This window comes from Sorex fumeus, unplaced genomic scaffold, assembly GCF_029834395.1.
Source record: "Sorex fumeus unplaced genomic scaffold, SorFum_2.1 ptg000002l, whole genome shotgun sequence".
NCBI classification, from domain to species: Eukaryota; Metazoa; Chordata; class Mammalia; order Eulipotyphla; family Soricidae; genus Sorex; species Sorex fumeus.
In genome coordinates this window covers 64,187,164-64,211,914 of record NW_026606059.1, presented here as the reverse complement: position 1 = coordinate 64,211,914, position 24,751 = coordinate 64,187,164, and the positions used below count along the sequence as shown (strand labels likewise).

At 42.6% G+C, this 24,751-nt stretch overlaps 1 protein-coding gene and 1 pseudogene across 1 annotated transcript in view; both read right to left on the bottom strand.

The window, feature by feature from the left end:
- The window catches only part of RAD21 (RAD21 cohesin complex component), a 252,255-nt gene that overhangs the window by 108,667 nt on the left and 118,837 nt on the right, over nucleotides 1–24,751 (bottom strand). The gene's annotated exons all lie outside the window — the stretch shown is intronic.
- LOC130040820 (kinesin-like protein KIF2C) lies at nucleotides 135–14,598 on the bottom strand (annotated as a pseudogene).

The window sequence follows — 24,751 nt, the reverse complement described above, 5'->3', positions numbered from 1 at the left end:
CAGTTCAAGTGGAATTCTCACAAGGGCAATTAATGAGTAAAGGGAAAGCAAGGTGACCCCTTCTCCGCCCTTCCCCCCTAACTCCCAGAAAAACAAGTACTTCCCTCAGCCCCTCAGGGATGGAGGTAACAGGTCTACAAATCCAGTAACCTCAGAACTTGTGAGTCCTCATCCACTGGGTCATCTTCCTCCTGATGTCCAATGAGGATGATGAGCAGGAGAGGTCCTGAGGGCGACCTGGGAGGATTCAAACACCATGTGAAATTAAGAACCATCTCTGACAAGGTGGCCATCACAGGTGCTGCCAGGCTGAGCTGACCTTGGCACTGGAATTGGACCCTAGGTTGGACACCCCCCCCCCCCCCGCCCCCAGACCTGGTCCTCATAAAAAGGTAAAGGCCCTCCAGTTGATCGTCGATTTGCTCGAGCGGGCCCAGTAACGTCTCCATTGGAGACTTTGTTGTTACTGTGTTTGGCATATCGAATACTCTCGGTAGCTTGCCAGGCTCTCCGAGAGGAGCAGAGGAATTGAACTCGGGTCAGCCATGTTGACCGCTTGTAAGGCGAATGCCCTACCCGCTGTGCTATCGCTCCAGCCCTCCTGGTCCTCATAGTAGAGGTAAAAATTCTCCTGGAAGTAGCTTGCAGAGGGGTCAAGTAGAAGTTCTCTGGAGAAGCTTCGAATGGTCTGAGTAGAGGCCCTTTGGAGAAGCTAGCATAGGGCCCAGGTAGATGGTCGTTGCAGAAACTTGGCTACTCTGGGTAACAGAAGCTGGGGCGAGCTAGGGTCCCAGGGTTGTGGAAAGGTGGGACCTTTGAGAACATGGGATACTTGAGGAGAGGCAGCTGTCCCCAGGTTGAGGGAGGCCAGGTCACCTGAAAGTCAGGGACCCACAAGTGCAGGGCCAGGTATGGGAGGGTCCATATACTCCACCTGGGCCTGTTTCCTGGAGAGTTTGGCCACTTTGGCCGGGTGGTTCATGAACCACACCTGTGGCTATGCTCCTGCAGGAGAAGTCCGTGGGCCTGTGCCGGGTGTTCGGATTGGGACAGATGCTCGTTCTCCCGGAGAATCATTCTGTGCCTCTTGCTGATCTTTCCTGTGTTCCACTGCTCCTGCCATTTTGGATCATTTGACCTTCCCAAGGAAGCCGCAGGAGCACTAGACTTGGAGTCTTCCATCACATCTCAGGTGCTGGCCCAATTTCTTATAGAGCTCACTGAAATGGACGTTGTTTAGTATATGGGTAAATACCAGGATTAAACCTATAACGTATATACTCGAGGGGGAATCTCATGGAAGAAATTTAAAGGGTAAGTTGTGAAATGGCCACATCACCACTTCACAGATCACAGATCACAGATCATCCTGTTATTTGTCGATTGCCTCGAGCAGGCCCCAGTAACGTCTCCTTCATCCTAGCCCTGAGATTATATTCAAGGCTCTTTAGGAGAATGAGACCCATCATTGTTACTGGTATTTGTCATATTGGGTACGCCACGGGGAGTTTGCCAGACTCTGCCGTGTGGGCAGGCTACATTCGGTAGCCTGTCAGTTTGTCAAAGTAGGAATGAGATGTCATAATAAAAACCGGGAGCTGGTTATTATAGTCTCAGAGTCTTGGCCGTTGATGGGATTACACGGCGCCAGGGGGCCAGTTGGTGGGTGTGACCCCCGCCTACTGGAATTTGGAGGATCTGGGTGGAGGAAGATCCGATCCGAGTAGGCTTGGAGATCTCGGCCCCGGAACCCACGTGGCTTTGTCCCTCTGCAGGTACCTTCAGGTGTGCGGAGAGTGGTCTCAGCATGGTGGTGGCTGGTCCTGGAGGTCTTCGGCTGCCGGGGCCCTGGCCAGGGTGGGGAGGAAAGCTCAACCCGCTCCCCTCCAAGGGCCCCGGTGAGGAATAGCCAGGCACGGGGGCAGGAGACTGCGCTCTTCTCTTCCGGGAGCTGGTTTTTATAGTCTCAGTCTCATCACCACTTATTCACACAAAAATATCCATTTACTTGTTGTAGCTCATAATAGCCACCAACTTCCTTTGCATCCCGTTCCTGTCCCCCTTTAACTCCCCTCATCTTCCCTCCCACAATCTTTCAGTGTTAAGCATTGACATGGTGTACCTTTTAGAGTGATAGATACAAAACTGAATCAGAAACTCTTGTTCTGACTGTATCTTCTTTGGGATAGCTTTGACCACTGGCTTATCATATGTTATTAGCTGTACAAGGGGAGAAAACGCAATGGAGATGAGAAGTTTGTCTTGGTCCCTGTGTTTGCTTTAACTCCCCTCATAAAGGGGATCCTGCTCACCTGCAATATCCCCTTGCCTTTTTTTTTCTTTTTGGGTCACACCCAGCAATGCTAAGAAATTACTCCTGTCAGTACTTGGAGAACCATATGGGATGTCGGCGGCCGGGGATTGAACCCAGGTTGGCTGCATACAAGGCAAACGCCCTACCTGCTGTACTATCTCTCCGCCTCCCGACCCCCTCCTTTCTAAGTCAAATCTATCAGAGTTTTTCTCTGCAAGGGAGCTCACAGTTCATTATCACTTCTGCTGGATTTTACTCCATCAAGTAAGACAGAGGCAATGCCACCGCTTGCCTCAGGGGTGTGGGAAGGAGGCACTTCCCATGGCTCCATCCCCTGACTTTCCAGATTAGTTTAATAAGCTAGAGCAAGAGTGGGACATTTTCACAAAATATGAGGTGAAAGGGATGAAACCACTGCCAGCTGGAGGGTGAAATGAAGAAATAATTAGAATGAAAATGATGCCATCGGGAAGTTGTATATGGAGAAACAGAAGCATGAAGATGTTCCAACTAATTAGGGATAGAGAGGACTAAAAGAAGAGAAACTTAAATAGAAGCCAAACAGTTTAGTGAAGAAAATATGGTGTTAAAAAGGTTTTTCTGCAGGACACAATTCCTCACTGCATGAATCATAGAGGGAAAAATCACCTGAGCAGGAAGTGGGCTTTTGTTTGATGGGCAACTTGTTCTGCACCTACCTGTGAGGAGGCACCAAATTAATTATGACAATTAGAAGCCTTCCAGAGGTGAACAGGCATGAAAGCCCTTTGCAGGTGGCCTGAATGGATGCAGTTTGTTCAACTTGCCAAACTGCTTCCACTCAAACAGGTGCCGCTGGCGCTCCCAGCCTGGGAATCAAGTCCTTGTGGGTAAACGGGAATAATGGCGCCTGCTCTGTGTCTGCCAAGAATTCCATCTCCCCTGGGTTCCTTCCTACGCCAGGCATAGGGCCTCAGTGTGGCCATCAGCTCTGTTTATTTACTGCTTCAATCCCTGCTGAGGTCCCTCTGGGGCACGGGTCTGGCACCAGGCCTTCCCAGTGCCAGCTGCTTGCTTTTGTGGTTATTTTCATCGCTGCTCCTGACACCTCCTCTCCTGCCTCTTTGCTCATGTACATCTTAATGAGGGTTATGAAGGATTAGAAATATCACCATTTAAGGTGGAGGATTATACTCTGCCACTCCAGCTCCTGCTGGAACGGGCACCCGAACAGAGTTGGAATTCTACTATGAAGGCTGGCAACTTCTTCCAGTAGCCTGAGGCAGGTATCATTTCTCTCCTGTTCCTGTCCCTGCTCCTGAATCTGTGAGTGCTGGAAGGTTCACTGCTTTCTTAAAGCGATGATGCTACCCACCACCTTTTACTGGAATCAGTGCAAGAGGGACCATCTGATGATAATGATGAAACTATCAATCATATGAGCTAGCCCTTTGGGGCCAGACATCGTGCTAGAAATGCCACATGTCATTTTATTTGCCCCTCACACAGCTTAGAAGGTGTGGAAACAGTTTTTTAGTCTTTTGGTATTGATCTTGAGTCCTGGCTTTATTACTAAGCAGCTGTGTAATCTGAAGTCAATTGTTTCCCGCTCTCTAGGGTAGCCTAAAGAAGCCAGGAAAAAAAAAATGGTACCAATCTTGCTTCAACTAGGAGGATTCCAAATTGAAAAAACCCCAAACAGGTTTGAAGAATGAGTGAAGTGTCTGCTACTTCCTGCATGGGTGTTTTCTTCCATGGCATTGGTCCTTCATGGTTTTGCCTTTCTTTAAGACATAGATGTGCCTGTGTTTCTTCATTGTATCTTGATATATTCTAAAGATTGACTATCCGTCCTCCATTATGGGTCTGACTCTGTGTCTCCTATGTTGGTTGATACATTGGTTTATCCAGTGTGCATAGGTGCCAGGGACACATAAAATGAACAGTAGTACTATTTAACAACCCCTGAGAGTCTCTACTATGGAACTACATATCTTTAAAATGTAATTGTCCAGTGATTTTCTTATTTTCTAAAGGAGGAAAATAACATTATGCATCTGGCCATGGGTCACACAGTTAGCAAGAAGCACTGTTGTGACTTGCGTCTAGGGGTGGGTGTGGTCTTGCTATTGAGTGCTGCCCCAACAATGAGGAAGAGCTATGAATAAAAGAGGAATTTCAATATTATAACAGAAATTGCAGCAGGAGGTTATAAGAAGAGCTACAGATGCTTTTTTAGGGGTAAAGAAGGCTTTTTTCTTTGTCAGCAGATCTTTAACTTATTTGAGCTTCAAATGGAAAAAAAAAGAAGTCATTCTGTGTCTACCATTCTCTAAAAATTAGTTGCGTCATCTTGTGCACCCTAGTTGTAACTGGGTTTCCTCACTGGGAAATGAGAGCAAATGTAGAAATCACCTCTAAAACAGTCTCTAAAATTAGAAATTATTCTATTCAAATCCTGCTGGCTTGGAACTGGATTCTTCCACCACTGACACAGGCTCCGCTGGCACAGTTGGCTGAAGATTTTTTACCACATCCCACTGGCTTCGCCCTGGCTACTCCTGGCCCCAGCCCTGACCCTGGGTGATGGCCCCAGCTGTTTCAGCCTTGATAATGACAGGAAGCCATTCTCATCTCTCCTGGATGCCTCTGTGCCCTTCTAACACACAGCAAGCTGCAGCCAGGGGGAAAGGCCACATTTGCACTTCAAGGGAGACAGACAAGGCTCAGAGGCTCTCTGTGGTGGGCTTTAGAGAGTGCCCAATGGACTGCTGCTGTGGCCGGAGCCATAGGTTGAGAGCAGGACAGTGGGGAGTCAGGAGAGCAGACTCTGGCCATGTGGTGCTCTCTGTCTCTCCCCACCCCACCGCACTGAGTTCCTTAACCTCTCTGAAGTTCAGTTGGCTTTTCTGTAAAATGATCACAGTTCCCCCTGGGTATGTTGGGAAGATCTAATGAATTCCTAGCAGGTGACATCTTCATAACCCTCACAAGCAGTGTTCATGATTGTAACAGCCAAACCTACCTTTCTCATCCTTCTTGCTTATTGGCAGCCTAGGATTCCCAGGTAGAGATAGTAAGAGGTGGCTTCACTTGTCCCTGGCCCTTCAGGGAGCTCTGGACGGCTACATAATGCAGTGCTGAGGGTGGATCTCAGGAACATTTGCCTCTACATAAAGAGAGATAGGAAGGAAATCTACCCCTCCCCCACAGTTGCAGTCACCCTTGACCAAGTTGGGAGCTGTATGGACACTGGGAGAATTAAAGGATAAAAATAATAATGAGCTGGGGACCTAGTGACATAACCATGTGGCAGAGAGCATGCCTTGCATGTGCAAGGTCTCAAGTTAGGTCCCGGTGCCCTATTCCCCCTCCCCCCCCAAGCACTATGGGCTGTATCTCTGTTGAGCCTAAAGGACCTGTGGCACATATAAAAATAGTATCTCAATGGCATCCTCCAGTTACTTAACAACAGCCTGCCATTGGCTCATTTTCTTCTTTGAAGCAACAACAATAAAATTCAATTGATCAAGCCACATTTACTTGAGTCTTCAGTTCCTTGCATCAGAATCACCCTAACTGACATATGTGAATCCCACACATCTCCTGGGGTACAGCTTTATAATAATACATTTTCTGAATGCAATTGTGGATACATTGTCAGAAACCACAGATGAAGGATGCCAGGGACTTCATTGGGTCACTAAAGTATTTCACCCAAAATTGTAGTGAGGATTCATCCAACACTCAAGGAGACCAACTAAAGCATGCTGGAGAAAAGTTTGTCTGAGGACAAACCCTGCCTAAGCCCTGCAGAGGCTCTGGGATTCCACAGTTAAAAATGTTTTCCCCAGGAGCACTTTCATGAAAGATATCCGGGTGCCTGTGGATCTTACAGTCTAGTGGATTTTGTCAGAGAAGCTCTTTATTCTTTAGCAGTGGAAAGAAATAATTTGCTAAAATTCCCCAGGAGTGAACTAGCAGCAACATGGAAACAACTACTCCTCAGCTCTTAAATTCTTATATCAAAGAATTTAGCAAACAGAGGAGGAGGAGGAGGAAGAGGAGGAGGAAGAGGAGGAAGAGGAACCAAGCAATTTGATACCGAGTTTCTAAAATTCGCTTCTAAATTGGAGTTGAGGATGCTAGTGTCTTTAAAAATCTTTCCTCTAAGATTTCATTAGGGATGTTCAAGTAAAGAAATAGGTCAAGAATCTGTGGTGTTTGACCCAGCTATAGCACTCCTGGGAATATATCCCAGAGAGGCAAAAAGGTATAGTCGAAGTGACATCTGCAATTGTTTGTTCATTGCAGCACTCTTTACAATAGCCAGAATCTGGAAAAAACCTGAGTGCCCAAGAACAGATGACTGGTTAAAGAAACTTTGGTACATTTACACAATGGAGTACTATGTAGCTGTTAGAAAAGATGAAGTTATGAAATTTACATACAAGTGGTACTACATGGAAAGTATCATGTTAAGAGAAATGAGTCAGAAAGAGCGGGATAGACACAGAAAGATTGCATCCATCTGGGGAACATAAAGCAACAAAACGGGAGACTAACACCCAGGAATGATTGAGATTAGTACCAGGAATTTTGCTCCATGACTTGAAGGCCAGCCACATGTGCTAGGTGAAAAGGAAGCTCAGATAGAGAAGAGAGCACCAAATAACCAAATAAAGGATGTTGTGAAGACCCTCCCAGGGTGAGAGAGACATGCTAAAAGTAGTCTATAGACCAAACATGATTGCCACTCAATGCCTCTCTTGCAAAACACAGTACCCAAAAGAAGAGAGAGAGAACAAGGGGGAATGCCCTGCCACAGCAGCAGGGTGGGACGGGGGGGGGGGGGGGGGAATGGGGGTGGGAAGGATGCTGGGACCCGTGGCGGGGGAGGATGGGCACTGGTGGAGGGATGGGTACTTGATCATTGTATAACTGAAACCCAAGCACAAAAATTTATAAGTCTATAACTGTACCTCATGGTGTTTCACTAATAAAAAAATGATAAAAAAAGAAAGTACATTATTGCATGAGCAGGAAAAAAAAAAAAGAATCTGTGGTGGAGTTGTCAGGTTACTGAGAACATGCCCGTGTATCTTCTGGAAACTGCCAGTATTGGTGCTGGCTGTGGGTGCTACTGTCATACAGTACAGCATGACCTCACAGTTGGTCATACTGTACTGTTTATAATTTACCAAGTGCTATGATAGTCAATAGATCATTAAGCCAACAAGAGGCCTCCGATTGAGGTGCTGTTTAATACTGCTGAAGTTTGAGGGTCAGGAAGGAAGCTTGCTATTCTGACATTAGAAGCATCATATACATCTCTTTTTTTCTGATTTTTTTCTTTATTGTTAGACATACTGTACAGACACATAAAACCAGAGAGAAAACAGCAGGGATTGTCTCAGACCCCAAAAAACACAAGGAAGGGACAGGTCTCAGAAATGTTTTTTAAAGTATAAGATATTGTAGTTTCTAGGTCTGGTATAGAAGGTGGAACATAGCCCATGCTGCACTAGGGGCTTTTCCTCCATCCTCAGTACCAGGCCACCGAAGGATGCTGTCTAAGGGAGTACTTTGCAGGTTGGGGGGAGCATGCAGGATAACTAAAAGCTCCATCATCATCCTTGCTCCCAAAGGCACAATGGAGGAAAAGGTAAGTGTCCCATGAAACATAGAGGCCCTCCCCAGCTGTCCTGGGCTCAGAACCAAACCCACCTCACCTACCATCACTTAATAACTTAATCACTTAACTTCCCATTAGTCGTCGATTTGCTCGAGCCGGCGCCAGTAACATCTCCATTTGTCCCTGTCGCGTGCTAGTGTAGCCCAATGGCATCTGTTCGCTCCGGGAACATGAAGAGCCTCAAACCGATCATTCATGATCTTGATGAAGAAGTCTGACCATCTGGTAGGTGGGCGGCCATGCGGTTTTTTGACATCCCATGGAATCCAGTCAGTAACAGCTCTAGTCCAGCGGTCGTCTTTAAATCTCATTACGTGACCAGCCCATCTGATTTTCAATGCCTTGGCAAAAGAGACAGCATCCCTGATTCTTTTTTTTTTCTTTTTTTTCCCTTTATTTTATTTTATTTTATTTTATTTTTTTTAAAGTTGTAGATTTACAATTTTTTTGTGCTTTGGTTTCAATTATACAATGATCAGATACCCATCCCTCCACCAGTGCCCATTTTCCACCACCATGGATAATATCCCTCCCACCCCCATCCCCCCATCCCCCCTGTCTCTGTGGCAGGGCAATCCCCTGTGTTCTCTCTCTCCTTTTGGCATCCCTGATTCTTGATGGTCAATGGATGTCGGAACTCCAGATTCTTTCTTTCATTTGAGTGAAACGTGATATTCCAAGCATAGCTCTTTCTATTCTTCTTTGGGAGACCTGAATAGTGTTCTCATCTTGTTTGCGTAGGGCCCAGGTCTCTGAGGCACATGTTAATGCAGGAAGAACAGTGGAATCAAAGAGATGTGCCTGGAGCCCGGAGTTCTTTGTCCTCTTAGCTATTTCTTCGACGTTCTTGAAGGTGTTCCAAGCCGCTCTCTTCCTCCTGCGCAGCTCGGGTGCCAGGTCATTTGTCATGTTGACCTCTCGACCTAGGTACACATAGCTGTTGCATTCGGAGATGGTCGTTCCATTGAGAGCGAATGGGGCATCAGGAACGAGGCTGTTTCTTATAAACATTGTCTTCGTAAGATTCAGCTGTAGTCCTACCTTTCCACACTCACGGTCAAAGTTGGCCAGCATTTGTGCTGCTTGGCTGATGTTTGGTGTTATTAAAACTGTCATCAGCAAAGCGGAGGTGGTGTAGTTGTTGACCATCTATCTTCACTTCCATTCCTTCCCATTTCCAGTCATTGCATAATGTTCTCGAGGGTGGCACTGAAGAGTTTCGGTGAAATGGTATCACCCTGCCGAACCCCTCTCTTGACATCAATGATTACTTCTTTGTAGAATGGTGAGATCCTGGTAGTGAATCCGCAATACAGCTCACGGAGAATCTTGATGTATTGGGCTTGAATGCCCTGATTGGCTAGGGCTTCAATGACACTACGGACACTTTCTCCACTACCCAGCTGCCGCTACACTCCAGGATGCTTTCCAGACCCGCGTGGCAGCTCCGGCCAAGACTCACGCACAACTGAAGATCCACAGAACAAGATAAGCGGAACTCTCTGAGACCTTGGACTCCAGGCTCGGTGGACCCAGAGACAGAGATTCTCTGCTTGATCCCACCAACCACAGGTGACAAAGGGGTTCTAATCAAGAGCCCCACCCTACCCTGCCCTGTCTGCTTCCACCAACCACCCAGGGATTGGATTGCGCACAGAAGACCCACCCTACCCCTACTGGGACCAGATAAATACCCCACTGGCAGACACTATGGACACTACCTCCACTACCCAGCTGCCGCCAAACTCCAGGACGCTTTCCGGACACATCATAAGACACTAAATACCCATCTTCCGGAATTGTCATACCATATTTGATAAGGTTCAAATATGGTAACACTTATGAGGGTGATTAGAGGTCACCCCAAAAGCCTCTATCCCTCTCGGAAAGACTGGCAAGCTACCGAGAGTATTCCGCCCGCACGGAAGAGCCTGGCAAGCTATCCGTTGTGTATTCGATATGCCAAAACCAGTAACTACAACTGGTCTCATTCACCTGACCCTGAAGGCTTCACCGACATGGCAGCACTGAGAAGGATGAGAAAGGAGAGGCCGACAAAATCTCAAGGCCGACCTAGGCTGCCACAAAGAAGGAAGACAAAAATGATCGTCTGTACTTTCAATGCACGTACGCTAGCATCAGATGCATCCATCGAGGACCTGATGGTACAAGTGCGAATGATCAAGTACGACATCATTGGTCTGACTGAGACAAGAAGGCACGAATCTCACCATGCCGTTTTCAACACTGGAGAAGAATTGTTCCTCGGAACATGTGATAAAAGAGGTGTCGTAGGCGTCGGTGTCCTTGTCAACACAAACTTGGCCAAGAGCATTGATTCATTCGAATGCCTAACAACCCGAATCGGACGTTTACATTTGAATAGATGTGGCTCACTACCGCAGTTTCTATCTTCGTTGTCTACACACCAACATCTCATTATGATGAAAGAGAAATCGAGAAGTTCTACATGGAGCTAGAGAAGTTCTATAAAGAAGACCATACCTTCTACAAGATCATTGTGGGTGATTTTAATGCCAAGATAGGACCGAGAAGATCAGCTGAAGAACTTCACATCGGGACCCATGGCCTAGAATGGAACAAACAGGGTGAGAGACTGTCTGAGTTCATCATGTCGACCAAGACCATTCATGGTAACTCACAGTTCCAGAAGGCAGAATCTAAACGATGGACATGAGAGTCTCCTGGTGGACGATTCCACAACGAAATAGACCACATCATATTCAATCGATGGTTTTGCCTGACTGATGTCGCTGTTGTCCCAAAATTTCGAACGGGATTGGACCACCGTCTCCTTCGTGCAAAATTCTACTTCACAGAGCGGGGCGAAAGGGCTGCAAAGTTCAAAAAGAGAACTCCCAGAATGACCACCAACTGGGAACTCTTTGGTACTATTGTGGCAACATGGGAAGATGCCATTGTTGACAACATTGATGAGGAATACGATCGACTGGTTCAGCACCTCCATGAATGTGAGAGGAACACCAAGAGAGAGATAGCCACAAAAAATCGCCTATCTTCGAAAACTCTTGAGCTAATTCGCCAGCGTGGTTTGGCGCATGCCTCAGGCAACCGCAAGCTAACGTCCGAGCTTGCAAAGCAGTGCAGAGATGCGATCAAGGAAGACCTCAAAGAGAGAAGAGCAGAAGTACTGGTAGATGCGGCAGAAGCTGGGAAAAGTATTCGTAATGCCCGCCTGTCCTTCGCCAACTACAAGACCAAGATGACTGCCCTCTGAGGTCCTAATGGATCCATCACATCCTCCAGAACGGCAGTGGAGAAGATTATCCATGACTTCTGCTCAAATCTCTTCTATAGCCATGTCCACTTGCCGACATACCAAATTCCATAGGATGGATATGTAGTTCCCAACGTTCTCCCTTCCAAAATCCAACACGCCATTTTGTCGGTAAAGGAACAAACAGCACCCGGCCCAGACAAGGTCAGACCTGAACACCTGAAGAACCTGCCGTCAGTACTCATCAATACACTGGCTCGGCTCTTCACTCGCTACCTGTCTGAATGCAAGGTTCCATCCCAATGGAAAACCAGCAGGACCGTACTACAGTTCAAGAAGGGAGACATCCATGACATTGGCAACTATCTCCTGATCTGCCTATTGTCTGTCATCTACAAGTTGTTCACTCGAGTCATCCTAAATAGGATTGGCAGAACACTAGATGAAGGACAACCATGCGAGCAAGCCGGGTTCCGCAAAGGATTCAGCACCATCGACCATATCCACACGATAACCAAGCTCATTGAGGTTTCTCGGGAGTTCAAGATGCCGCGCTGTTTAACGTTCATTGATTTAAAGAAGGCCTTTGATTCTGTTGAGACAGAAGCGGTCATTGAAGCCCTAGCCAATCAGGGTATTCAAGCCCAATACATCAGGATCCTCCGTGAGCTGTATTGCGGATTCACTACCAGGATCTCACCATTCTACAAAGAAGTGATTGTTGATGTCAAGAGAGGGGTGCGGCAGGGTGATACCATTTCACCGAAACTCTTCAGTGCCACCCTCGAGAACATCATGCGACGACTGGAATGGGAAGGAATGGGAGGGAAGATAGATGGTCGGAAACTACACCACCTCTGCTTTGCTGATGACAGTTTTAATAACACCAAACATCAGCCAAGCAGCACAAATGCTGGCCGACTTTGACCGTGAGTGTGGAAAGGTAGGACTACAGCTGAATCTTACGAAGACAATGTTTATAAGAAACAGCCTCGTTCCTGATGCCCCATTCGCTCTCAATGGAACGACCATCTCCGAATGCAATAGCTATGTGTACCTAGGTCGAGAGGTCAACATGACAAATGACCTGGCACCCGAGCTGCGCAGGAGGAAGAGAGCGGCTTGGAATGCCTTCAAGAACGTCGAAGAAATAGCTAAAAGGACGAAGAACCTTCGGCTCCGGGCACATCTCTTTGATTCCACTGTTCTTCCTGCATTAACATATGCCTCAGAGACCTGGGCCCTACGCAAACAAGATGAGAACACTATTCAGGTCTCCCAAAGAAGAATAGAAAGAGCTATGCTTGGAATATCATGTTTCACTCAAATGAGAGAAAGAATCCGGAGTTCTGACATCCGTCGACGATCAAGAATCAGGGACGCTGTCTCATTTGCCAAGGTGTCGAAAATCAGATGGGCTGGTCATGTAATGAGATTTAAAGACGACCGCTGGACTAGAGCTGTTACTGACTGGATTCCACGGGATGTCAAAAGACCGCGTGGCCGCCCACCTACCAGATGGTCAGACTTCTTCGTGAAGATCATGAACGATCGGTTTGAGGCCCTTCATGTTCCTGGAGCGAACAGATGCCATTGGGCTACACTAGCACGCGACAGGGACAAATGGAGATGTTACTGGCACCCGCTCGAGCAAATCAACGACTAATGGGAAGTTAAGTGATTAAGTGATTAAGTGATTCCTTCTTGGCGAGTTCTTGTTTATTTAGCAACTGTTTCTTCACATGGACACATATTCTGTGCTCTTCAATAGGATTCATCACAGTAAGCAGATGATATTCCAAAGTGTTCCAAAACTTTTTAATCATCTGGGTGAATTCCCAGTTTGGAAAGTTGCTGTCATATTCTTTTTTAAAATTTTTTTCATACTGTATTTATTTAATTTATTTATTGAATCACTGTGGGAAAAGTTACAAATGCTTCAGGTCTCGGTCATGCAATGATCAAACACATTTCCTTTCACCAATACTTATTTTTTACCACCAAGAACCCCAACATGGCCCCCTCCCCGCCAATGCCTGTGAGGCAGATGAATTCTAATTAGCACTCTATCTACTTTGATTAGATTAATTGTTTCGACAAAAGATGCACCATTATTATTTAGAGTTTACACCCCAAAATCAGATCTGCTGAAAAGGCATTGCAAAATAATTTGTTTTCTGCAGCTGGTTATAAGAACCAAACAGTCAACAGCCCAGCTATTGCGGCTGCATGCTTTTGGATTTCTGATATTTTACTTATTAAGCCTGCCAGTATTTCTGCCGAGAGCAAGATAATTATGAGATTGGTTTCTGTGGCTCTGGAGGCATGGTGCTGTGGATTAACGCATAGTCCATTCACTTTTCTGCCGCAAGCTGCCGGGCTCTGCGTTAAGTCCTTGTGCTTCTGGAGTCATGGCTGTGCCGAAGAGCTGCTCGTGAGGGGCAACCCGTGACCTTGGTAGGGCGTGAAGGATGAGCCAGGAATGCCCCCTTGCCATGAGGTTTCAGTTGCCCCATCACCACCGGCTCATACCTGGCTTTCCAAAGAGCTCCGAGGCGGCTGCCATCTTGCCGTCCAGGGGGAAAAAGGCGGAAGGGAGCAACACCCTTTCCCTCCCGGGCAGGCATGGAGCTGTAGATTAACGCATCGTCCATTCACTTTTCTACCGCAAGCTGCCGGGCTCTGCATTAAGTCCTTGTGCTTCTGGAGCCATGGTGCTGTCATATTCCTGAGCCTGCTTTATTCTAATTTCAGAGTTCTTTCTTCTCTTCTAACTTCTTCTTCATTCTTTCGATTTTCTTCACAACACAGGATTTCCTTTGAACTGGGTTCACAGGGTTTGCAGCAGAGGTGCCGTGGCTGGGTTGGACTTGCTCTTCCGCTTCCTTGCTGACCATCGCCAAGGGAATTTCAGCCACTGCAGAACAGGAGGGCCTAGGGAGGCCAGCGGAAGAAGTGAACTGTTTGCGGGAGTTTGTAGATGCAGGCAGCTCCACCTCCATACCATTTTCCTGAGTGGTCATTTGAACCTCCGCGAGAGTGGATAAGCAAGTGGAATGGCCACAAAGACCTTCCTTGGAGCAGAAATTTTGGAATTGACTCATCTGCGTTTTTGTTTCTGGACAGTTACATTTTTCTGCAAGGGCAGATTGTCCTTTGGGTGTAAGGGACAGCCACATCATAAAAATCAATCGCTTTGCCTTTTGTGGTACCTCCTTCTATCCACTCTGCTGAAACACAGAATTTCTCCAGGTTCACAGAGCTTAGACTGGCATTGTGAATGATGCCATTTCTGCATTGGATCTTGATGGAGAGATCAGGAAATAAATGAGTTTGAAGTGACGACTCCATTTAAAACGTGGGCCAGGAACAAAAGCGTATAATGCAGAAAAGCTGCAATACTCTAACACCACTTGAACTGCCACGGTTTTGTATCCTATGCATCTTGTTCCAAAGATGTCGCCTGTATGTGGAGTGTATTGTCATAAATGGGCAATGTTGGTGTAAGTGGGCAGTTGCCTCTGAGAGGGAGTACTGTTTGGGAAGATGGGAGAGTTAGTCATGGGTGCTGATCTGGTTCTGTGATGTCTGGTGGGTCATTGATTACTTTGGACCTCAGAATTTTTTTTAAGTAGAGGGAAGGGTTGAATCTGAAGAACCTTTAAGATTTCTTGGTGTAAGGATTGTTACCTCAGTTGAGGCATTTGAATCACTCTTTGAAGCAATGTCTTCACTAACTGTTTAGTTAGCATTAGCTTAGGTGTGGATAGAAAAACACAGTTTTAGAGCTTGCAATAATGAACGTATTATTTTGCAAATTATTTATGCAAGTTGGCATAATCTTTTCAAATTAGTAATTTTACAATCATGAACTAGATGCCAAGAAACAGAATTGCTGAATAATGTGGTAGGTCTATTTTTTAAATTTTGAGATCTCTCAGACTGTTTTACATAGAGACTGAACCAGTTTACATCTCCAATAGCAGTAAATGAAGGTTACTTTTTGTCAGCATCTCTGCCAGCATTTGTTCCTAGTCTTCTCACAGACCATTCTCACTGGTGTGAGATGATATCTTAGTCTCCTTTGATTTACAGTTCACTAGAACTGAACATTTTTTCATACACCCATTGACCATCTCTATGTCTTTGGAGGAGTGTCTATTCTCCCTTTTCCCCCATTTTTTGATGGGGAGTTTGTGCTTTCATTTTTGAATTTTGTGTGTTTTATATAACCTATATTCAACAAAGAAGAGTATTACCTTACACTGACTTCTCTCAATCCCTTATTTCTAATTTTAAAATGATGACAAAATGAAAATCCTTCTTGTAGAAGTTCACTACCAGTCTCACCACACAAGATAGTAGTAAAGGGTCCTGGAGAGTTGTCTTCAGTCATTCATGAGTTATTTTTAAAAATTGTATACGTTTATTAAAATAGTTGGCTAAGATTGTGTGCTCATAATTTTTGTTTATGTTAGGAAACTGGGGTAGGATCCAGAGGAAAGCTATAGAAATCTCAGCAATCACATTTGAAGAAGAGCGAGAAATGCAGGTTCTAACATCTTTTTATTTTTCATTTTTTAAATTCTTGTGGTGTACACAGTCAACGATGCCAATTTTGGGGAGTGCTGGGATTTGACATGTGGTGCTGGGGACTGGACCCAGGCCTACTAATTGAGCCATATACCTGGTCCAGGTTTCAATACCAAGAAGAATAGTTTAATAAACAAACCCCCCTTTTTTGTGTGTTAAATATATAGCTATTAATCCTGTACACTGTTGTACCTTAATTGATGCTTCTATGCATTATGATTTGCCTATTTTAAATAATGAATATCCTTGATATCTGTTTAGTATGGTTAATATGAAATAGTTGAAAGAAGATAGGAAGAAAGAATAGGGAAAAAGTATAGCTATTTTAAAAATTCATCCATGGCTCTCTATAAAAGTAGATATAATATAATTACTTTAGAGCTACAAATAATAAAGTGGGAAACATTAAATACGGAAATGGGGGATTAGTGGCAGTAGGGTAAGATCAGTACATGGAATATTAACTCAATATTTGCAAGTAATATATAAAATATTGTGCTATATAAAGTAGGATTTGGGGTGAGATTGTAGTTATAGCCTTTCAGACATACAGTAACTAAAATTTTATTAATGCATTGTGATTTGTAAAATTAACTCAAAATTTTGTTTAAATTGTTGTAGAATATACCTAATACAAAATTTACCATTGTATCATTTAACACATTTATGCATGTTATACATTATGTAATCACAATGGGTACTTTATTCTAGAGTATCTCCATCAATCCAACATGAAGTCTCTCAACTATTGGGCAGTCATATCCCATTTCCTCTTTTTCCCAGACCCTGACAATCATTAATCTGAATTCTGTCCCTTTGGAATGGTCAATTTGAGGTATTCATATAACATGGAATTATATAGAATGTGACTTTCTTTGAAACTGCTTTTATTTAGCATTATAATGTCAAGGTTTATGCATATTTAGTATTGAGATCATATGTACCTGCATTATTTTTTATGACTAAACTTTCTTTGAAAAATTAATCTTATTAAAGCTTTGTGATTTACAAAGTTAGTCATTGTTGTGTTTTTGGCATACAATGTGATAATCTTCCTTTGTATGAATATACCACATTTTATTTATTCATTCTTAGATATATATATTTGCACGCAATTTTTGACTCTTGTGAATAGTACTGCTGCAAACATCTGTATACAATTTTTTGTTGAACACCTCTGAAGCATATGACCAAGGATGGAACTGTGTCATATGATAATTTTGTATTTAGTTTAATATGAAACTCTAATGTACTTACTACAGCAGCTGTGTCATTTTTCTGAGCTTACTCATTTTAATTCAAATTTTCATTGATTTACCATTGGGTTTTATTGCCATAGAATTTCAGGATTACAGTTTCATACCTCAAAATTTCTTTCAAGTTACTTTGAAAGGTTAATTTCTTTCAATTACCGTGTGTGATAATTTATTCTCCTTGCCAATTTCAAAACATTGTTACAAAGTGTAATAATTTTTTAAAAAAATTCTTCAAGGCCTACTAAAATGGTTCTTATATAAAATAAAGGCATTATAAACTCAGACATTCACTGCAATATAGTTTGCAAGGAATTTGTAGTTTAATAAATTTACATGAAATTGTATCTGTGTAAGTTTTAGCTTTTTACAGTCTTAGTAGAATGCAAAAGGAGAGAAGACAAACTGAACTGCATTCGTTTTTCTCAATTTGACCTGTTTTTCTTTAATGAGATATTCAAATGCATAAGAAAGTTCTATCCTTTTGAAGTACAGGCAGGCAGATTCTGGTTGTCAAATCCATTAATTAATTTATCTCTATTCAGAACATTCTAATGGACTGAAACCAGGGTTGTTGTTTAATTCAAAGCAGACATAAAAGCATGACTGAATGATGATGTTAGCTGCATTTTAGCAGACGTTCATAAAAGTTCTGATAACCTAGTGAATAAGAAATGCAAACTATTTTTGTGGCTCTAGTCTTTTGAAAAATCATATAAAAGGAGACAGACAGCACCTATTATATATATGAATTACTTATTGCTTTTAGAGAGCTCAACAAACCTAGCACAACATGGAGCATTTCACATCCCCCCCAATTCAGCTCCACCTCTGCTCAAGTGGATCTGGGTTCCTAAATGTCAGGTTTTCTCAGAAAAACCCATTTCCTTGGTTAGGAGATGCACGGATTCATTTGAATGTGAGTAAATTCAGACTTGATAATGGATCAAGGTAGCAGCAGATGCTCACACAGCAGGCACAGAGGTGAAAATAAGAATCAATCATTTGATTTATATTTCTTTATCATTTAAGAATTGCTTGGTGCTTTTCAGTATCTCTCACAAATCCCCTCAAATACCTGTGGGGTAAGGCAGTGACTTCATATACTTTAAGCCAGGAATCAAGTTTTGAAAGAATCAAGGTTTAGTACCTTGTTATGTTGCATTATCATTTTACATTAGATCTTCATGACAACCATGTGAAGCAGATAGTATTTAACAAATATTATTTTTTGGTTTGGGGGCCACACTGGGCAGTACTCAGAGCTTACTCCTGACTCTGTACACAGAAATCAATCATTCCTGGCAGGGGTCAGGAACTCTATGGGCTGCTGGAGACAGAACTCAGGCTAGCCACATTCGAGGCCAGTGCCTACCCACTGTGCCATTGCTCCATCCTTTATACTCATTTTAGAAACAAAGAATCTTTGAAGGATAAGCAATCAAGAAAGCTGAAATTCAAAACAAAGCTTCTGCTGACATTTGAGAGCTGCTAATAAGCATGTTGTTTCCTTTGAAAAATATTTGTATAACTGAAAATGTAAAAAAAATACTCTAAGCCAACATGTAACATACATTAAATTATTAAAAAAATATAGTACATTTGCTTGTCCACTATGTAATGCTTGCTGAAGTTCTATTCTTCGAGATAGAAATTTTATTCTTCTTTTGTATGAAGCTTAAGCAGAAACACCTCTTGTCACTAACCAGTTTCTTTTCAAACATTTAAAATGATAGTTTCTATAATATAATTACAATAGTGTTGAAGTTTATGGTATTGATGTACAAAGTTATCACACCCTACCATTACCAAAGTGACCATCACCCACCTCCACTGTATCTATCTCACTGCTGCTGTAATTGTTCTTACTCCCCAACTCTCCCGTCACTACTTCGTTAATTATCTCAGTTTTGTAATCCAAGACCAGTTTTGCCATTGTTACTGTCCCTTGTTTTGTTCTTTTTATATTCCACAAATGAGGGAGTTCATCTGCTACTTGTTCTCCCTCTAACTTATTTTGCTTAGCATAATACCCTTCAGTTCCATCCACACTGCAGCGAGCTGCATGATTTCATTTTTTCTTACAGCTACATAATATTCTGTTGTGTATATCAATGCCACAACTTCTTTGTCCATTTGTCTGTCATTGAACACTTGTGTTGTTTCCATATCCTGGCTATTGTATTAAGCCCTGCAATGAAGATTGACGTGGTTATATTTGTAAATAAATATTTTTTGTTGGAGAGGTTTAACCAGTTTCTTTTCACTATAAAATCACACAAGATATCATCCCTTAAAAATGGCTTCCATTCTTTTCCCCTCCCATTTTAATTTTTTTATTAATTCACCATGAGATACAATAACAAGAATTTCATGTTTGAACTTCAATTATACAGTCATCAAACACCCATCCCTTCACCAGTGCACATTTTCCACCACCAAAATTCCCATTATTCATCCCCTACCCCTACCCCATTCCACACCTCCCTGTGCCTGTGTGGCAGACAATTTGCAAAATATTCTTTCTCTACTTTAGTTAACTTCTATATTTCGAGACCAGTCTTACCACTCCTCATACCTGCCGAAAATACAATTGCTAGACATGTGTTTTGTATTGCTTGTTATGGATATAATATAATGTCTCTAGGAATTCTAAGATTTTAATAATTAGGGTCTAAGGAAATCACTGCCACAAAGTTGCTTGGGTCTGAGATTCCTGGGTGTGTCTCTGGATCGTGGCCACGCGGGAGTTGTTGCTTCTTGCTGGTTTCTAGAAAATGGTGATCACTGGAACTTTAGAGCGCATGCGGAGGGACAGCATCTGCCCCTGTCTGGAGCAGCCCAGTGGAGAAGACCTATTGCAAAGTCCCGACCAGTCTCTGCTCTAAGTTGCTCAGGTCTCAGATTCCTTTGTGTGTCTCAAGAATGCCCTTAATCGTTAATATCATTAAATGATTTGAAGTGGATTTCTGGGAGAGCCAAAGGAACTTACCCAAAGTGTGGAACGTACCCTTTTCTTGTGGCCTATTGGAAAAAAACCAGGTGGGTGATAATATTTTCTGATGCAATTGGTGTAGCACTTTTTGTTTGTTCATGTAAGAACTTTAAGGTAGTTTTCCAGGAAAACCCTTAGATATTTTTTGAAAATGAGAGAACAGCTCAACTGAGTTTGAGAGGTTTGTAACTTTAGCCACTTTTTTTTAAAGTTGAGAACTCTGTTGATGTCTCTGGGACCTGGCTTTCTCAGGTTCAGTAGCTAGTTGGATATATATGACCTTTACTCCTGGACTCTAGGACACATCTGTAGAGATCTCTTTGCTCCCTTTTGAAATGTGTTGGTCATCCTCAGACCTCCGCGAGATTCCAATGGAAGTTTCTAGCACTTCCAAGTTCATCCAGTAGTACATGACAAAAACCGGAAATGAGACCACCATCCTGGAAAAGTGTTTTGTTTTAAAAGCAGTTCTAGGGGCTAGAGAGATAGTACAGCAGGCAGAATGTTTGCTTTGCACACAGTCAACCCAGGTTTGATCCCTGGCGTTCCATATGGTACTCAGAGCACCAGCATGAGTAATTCCTGAATGCAGATCCAGGAATTATCCCTGAGCACCTCTGGGTATGGCCCCCAAACAAAAGAAAACAAACAGTTCTAAAAGTCTGTAAATTCTTCAAATTGATATTTTTACAAGATTTCTTCTTCCTCTTGAATTTTCCCCATCGAAGCTGCCATTTTATACAGCTTTATTTAAGGAGCTGTAGGATCAGTGAATTATCAGAGATATTGATTCCATGAACCAAGCCCACAGAAATCCTATTTTAGAAAATAAGAATGAGACTATAAATCTTCCCAGAATGACATAAGATTCTTGTAAAATATTTGCCTGATTATAGAAGAAATTACCTGGGAAACAAGACAGAAGAGAGGAAATGGTTTTCACTCATGTATGAAACAATGATAACAAAACCCCTATCATTCCTGAAGGTAATGGAATTTCAGAAAACATATTATTGCTAGTGTCCCATACTGAAGGCAACCATCTAAATGCAGAGACAAAAGATTGAAAGAAATGAGTCTCTGATGGACTCACCAAAGGAAGATGCAGGATAATTTCCAGTTATCTATTCTCATTCCCGAAATATTTCTTACTATTGAATCTTTCTTTCTTTCTTTCTTTCTTTCTTTCTTTCTTTCTTTCTTTCTTTCTTTCTTTCTTTCTTTCTTTCTTTCTTTCTTTCTAACCTAGATAAGTAAAATGAAGTTATATCTTGGGCTGGAGCGATAGCACAGCGGTAGCACGTTTGCCTTGCACGCAGCCAACATGGCCGACCCGAGTTTGATTCCTCCACCCCTCTCGGAGAGCCCGACAAGCTACCGAGAGTATCTTGCCCACACGGCAGAGCCTGGCAAGCCACCCATGATGTATTCGATATGCCAAACACAGTAACAACAAAAAAAATCTCCAATGGAGACGTTACTGGACCCGCTCGAGCAAATCGATGAACAACGGGAGGGCCTTTACCTTTACCTTTTATATCTTGTAACACTGTTCCAAGAGAAAAGTAAGGGTGTGCATTCTATCAAGGACCAAAGCAATGTCTTGACTGACAAAGAGAATCACCCAGGGTAACGGAATAGGCTTCTAGAAAAGTAGTGTTAGTACATCATTAAGAGTTCTCTTTCTTGTATGTATTTAACCCTCACAGCACAATATAATAAAGTAAAACAAAAATAAAATAAAGATTTCTCTATTGTAAGTCATAGTCTAGATTTTATGATACAACAGGGAACACAACCCTTTGGTGATTCCAATTTAGCTTATATGAAAAGGGCAATGAAGGGAAGAGAGGAGATATAAAGAAATTATCATATGAACAACCACAAATCTTTTCCATATATATTTTAAATTCATTCAATTCATGCTAGTCTGTATCTACTCCTTAAGGACATCCAATCATATATTTCTCTTCATGTTATCAAGAAGATTGTCCAGTCAGGACACTAATAGTTAATAGGCATGAGATATGTTCTGATTTCCATGTTAACCAAGCTATATTTCACCTCTGTAACTCCGAGCCATCAGTGTAATTGATCTTCCAATCTTCAAAATGGAATACTTTTGTCTCTTAGTGGTCAAAGATGTAATGAGTGTGCAAGTTCCACATGATTCATAATGAGTAAAAGATCTAGTTGTTTTCTCATGATGACATATAGGTTTATAAAGCATATCCAGGCACATTTAGAAGTAATAGTTCACTCTAAGCAATATAACTTAAAATTGTACTGTGTTGGAAACAGATGCTAGGGCACAACTAGCAATTTAGAAGTACTTTTTTTAATTTAATTTTTTATTAGTGAAACACCATGAGGTACAGTTATAGACTTACAAATTTTTGTGCTTGGATTTCAGTTATACAATGATCAAATACCCATCCCTCCACCAGCACCCATCCTCCACCACCACGGGTTCCAGCATCCCTCCCAACCCCCATCCCCCCCATCCCATCTTGCCTCTGTGGCAGGGCATCTATTTCTCTTCTTTTGGGTCCTGTGTTTTGCAAGAGAGGCATTGGGTGGCAGTCTTGTTTGGTCTATAGTCTACTTTCAGCATGCTTCTCCCATACTGGGAGGATCCTCCCAACACCCTTTATTTGGTGCTCTCTTCTCTATCTGAGCTTTCTTTTCCCCTAGCACGTGTGGCTGGCCGCCAAGTCATGAAGCAAAATTCCTGGTAGTATTCTCAGCCACTCCTGGGTGTTATTCTCCCATTTTGTTGCTTTATGTTCCCCAGATAAATGCAATCTTTCTGTGTCTATCCCGCTCTTTCTGACTCATTTCTCTTAACATGATACTTTCCATGTAGTACCACTTGTATGTAAATTTCATGACTTCATCTTTTCTAACAGCTACATAGTACTCCATTGTGTAAATGTACCAAAGTTTCTTTAACCAGTCATCTGTTCTCGGGCACTCAGGTTTTTTCCAGATTCTGGCTATTGTAAAGAGTGCTGCAATGAACAAACAATTGCAGATGTCACTTCGACTATACTTTTTTGCCTCTCTGGGATATATTTCCAGGAGTGGTATTGCTGGGTCAAATGGGAGATCAAATTCTAATTTTTTGAGAATTGTCCATACTGTTTTTCAAAAGGGTTGGACTGTAAGCATTCCCACCAGCAGTGAAGGAGGGTCCCTTTCTCGCCACATCCATGCCAGCACCGGTTGCTTTTGTTATTGTGGATGTGGGCCTGGTGGAATGTGTGAGATTCTGGATTTTCAACCTCTGTCATCACAAATTCTCTAAGATAATGTAGGTTTTCTGTGATCTCTCTCCAGGAAGATGTCCCATTTTAAGGAAGACGTATAGCTTAAAATCACATAGACAGGTAAGGGTTAAAGATGAGTTTGAAAACTAATTTGTGATTTTAGATAAGTCAATCAAAGATTTTTTTCTCTATAAAGTGAGAGCAGTAATATTTTCCTGTTAAAGAATGTGAAGATTCTTATGTAGGCACACACTAGTTATCTTTGTGAATTTTGAAGAATAATGTATCTTTGCATACCTTGAAAATTTATTTGCGGGCATACTAACACTCAGGGAATGGTAATAATATTGGTCAGCTATGCCTCAGTAACAGTCTGAGAATTTCAGAGAATTAAGACAAAAAGCATTGATTCTTGTTCTTGTACATGTCACTTTCTGCAAATGAGATGGCACAGCGTCTTTGTGGAACCCGTTTCATTTATTGTAGAGAGAGAAGAGGGGTAGAGAGGGAAGGAAGGAGGGAGAGAGGAAAGAAAGAGGAGTTCCATGATGCATCTTTTGCCTTTTGTGAAAACTCTACAGACTGATATTCCTGCCTGTAATACAGAAGGATAATTTACTTCTTCCACTAAAGGCACTGCAAGTGTTATGGCAATGGTCAAGTCTATTTCATCATCTCAGGAAGATGGGGTAAGTAGTTGAGGGTAACAATACCATCACTACTATAGCTTCTCTTGTTTTCAGAGAGACTATGTTGGAGGTAGGTGCACAAGACTCGTCCTAGGTTTGTCCTACTTCCACTATTATTTGCTCTAAGAATTTGGGTAAATTACTTAATATTTCTGTGTCATTTTCTTAGCTGGGCTGGAGTGATAGCACAGCGGGTAGGGCGTTCGCCTTACACGCGGCCAACATGGCCGACCCGAGTTCGATTCCTCCACCCCCCTCGGAGAGCCCGGCAAGCTACCGAGAGTATTCGATATGCCAGACACAGTAACAACAAAGTCTCCAATGGAGACGTTACTGGACCCACTTGAGCAAATCGACGATCAACGGGAGGGCCTTTCTTAGCTAAAAATTTAGATAATGATAGTATCTCTTGTCTCTCAGGATTATTAAAAAACAAGTGCCTGTGAATTGTGTGTGTGTATAATGACTTAGAACAAAATCTGATGTATATGTTAATAAAGATCATATGTTGTTATTATGATACAGTGGTTATGTTGAGATGATTGTAAACTATTGAACTATACCCTATAAAAATAAGCAAATCAATTAAAATAGTTCTTGAGGGATGTACGTATATTATAATATATGTAAATATATTGTACATATATGTTTTACCATTCAGGTGAAAAAATATTCCCCCCAAATAAGACAAAATTAAACAAAACA